This window comes from Nicotiana tabacum, chromosome 18, assembly GCF_000715075.1.
Source record: "Nicotiana tabacum cultivar K326 chromosome 18, ASM71507v2, whole genome shotgun sequence".
In the NCBI taxonomy this organism is placed as follows: Eukaryota; Viridiplantae; Streptophyta; class Magnoliopsida; order Solanales; family Solanaceae; genus Nicotiana; species Nicotiana tabacum.
Genome location: NC_134097.1, coordinates 100,860,246 through 100,862,609, shown reverse-complemented (window position 1 = coordinate 100,862,609; position 2,364 = coordinate 100,860,246).

The window sequence follows — 2,364 nt, the reverse complement described above, 5'->3', positions numbered from 1 at the left end:
AGGGCCGATAGGTGTTACTTCGAACAAGGTCGAACATAATCTACATTTTATTATGGCTGAGGGCCAGTAGGTGTTAGTTCAAACAAGGTTGAATGTAACCTACATTTAATTATGGCCGAGGGCCCATAGGTGTTAGTTCGAACAAGGTCGAACATAACCTACGTTTAGAAAGATATGGTTCTAAGTGCAGAGTTTGTCGACTTCGTAAACTTTAAGCATTGTTGCCTTGGTTGTACATTTGAAAAAATAGAAATAAACTTCATGCATTGTTGCTTTGTTCATACCCTTGGAGAAATTTACAAATTTTCGGGAGTTGGCTGGCGTTCCAGTCCTAGACCCAGTCTATCTAGTCCATTCAATGGTCGACTTGGAGAAGGCTTGAGAGGTCGAGCAATGAACTAGATGTCTTGTGCCTCCGTCTTTGCGTACTTCAGCTTGAAGTGTCCCCTCCGCCGCCTCCTTAAAAACCTCCTTGAGAAACCCAATTGGGATAAAACTCAAGTTAGGGGAAAAAGAGTACGACTTGGGGGACACTTTATCTCTTAAAAGTTGAAGTACTTGAGGTGGGTAATATTCCAGTTTTTTTATAGTAGCTTTCCTTCCATTGTTTCTAGTTGGAATGACCCTTTGTTCGATGTTGCCGTGATTTTGTACGGTCGTCCCAATTTGTTCCCAGTTTGCCTTCCCGTGGGTCTTTTCTTGCTTGGGTTTTAGATTTAAGCACGTAGTCCCCAACTTTGAGCGGTCTGACCTTTGCCTTTTTGTTATAATAGTGTTCTGCTTGTTGTTTTTGGGCGATCATCCTTACGTAGGGTATGTCTCTTCGTCGAGCTCCTGCCTTCTGCTATCATCGTTCCTTGGTCTACTTTCGTGGGAATGTCTTAGGCTGGCTCCCCGACTTCGATTGGTATGACTGCACCAGTCCCATAGACTAACGAGTAAGGTGTCTCTCATGTGCTTGTCTTCGGCATTATTTAGTAGGCCCAGAGCACTTCTGGTAACATTTCCGGCTACAACCCTTTTGGCCTTTTCAAGTTTTTTCTTCATGATGTTCAGTATCGACTTGTTGGAGGACTCCGCTTGTCCATTTACCGCGGGGTGGTATGGCGTTGATAGTATTCTTTTGATATGCCACTTCTCAAAATATTCAGCGACATTATTTCCTGTAAATTAGGGTCCGTTATCGCAGCCGATCTCTTTGGGGAAACCGAACCGGCATACACAATTTTTCCACATAAAGGCGATCACTTCTTGTTCGCGTTTTTGGGCGAATGCTCCTGCTTCGACCCACTTAGAGAAATAGTAAGTTAATACTAAAAGGAATCGTACATTACCTTGCCATGCCGGGAGGGGGCCCACGATATACATTCCCCATTTGATGAATGACCAAGGAGAGGTGGCCGAGTGGAGGTGTTCGCCTGCTTGGTGAATCATTGGGACATACTTTTGACATTGCTCGCATTTTTTCATAAAGTTTGCGGCCTATTTTTTCATGGTGGGCCAGTAATACCCTACCCATATGAGGCATCTGACCAAAGACCAATTTCCGGAATGAGCTCCACAATGGCCTTCTTGGACCTCTTCAAGGACGCGCTGCATCTGATTTGGGCCCAAGCATTTCGCCAGAGGGCCGTTGTATGTTCTCTTGTACAGGTCATTGTGGATGATGATGTACATAGATGCTTGCATTTTCAGTTTCTTGCCCCTTTTTAATCACCCGGGAGTACGTCGTTCTGCAAGTATGTAACAATACAGTTGCACTAGTCCCAAGTCAGTTTTATGGTTCTTACCTCGATTTGGTTTATCGATGAGTTGAGAAGTTGGACTACACTTCAGTCTTCATTTGCTATGTTTTTGGTAGTTGCTGCTAGTTTGGTGAGGCTTTCCGCCTCGACATTCTGTGCTCGTGGGATCTGGTCGAGTTGAAATTCGTCGAACTCGGGCAACAACTTACAGATTTCGATCTGGTGTTTTTTATAACCTTTTTTCTTTGATTTGGAAAGTCCCTGTGACTTGGTTGACAACGAGTTCAGAATCGCAGCATAGTCTTAATCGTTTTTCCCCGTATTTGAGTGCTAGCCTTAACCCTGCAATTACGGCCTCATACTCGACCTCGTTGTTAGTCATGTCCAATCACCTTATGGACTAGTGAATCACTTTGGTGGTTGGGACTTCGAGTACAAGTCCTAGTCCAGACCCTGACGTGTTAGATGCGCCATCAGTGTGTCACACCTCCTTTTTCCGCACCCGCGAGGGTGCAAGAGAGTTTTTCCAATTAAAGGACAATCGAGACGGGATTGGTTTATTTATTTCAGAGTCGCCACTTGGGAGATTTAGGGTGTCCCAAGTCACCAATTTTAATCC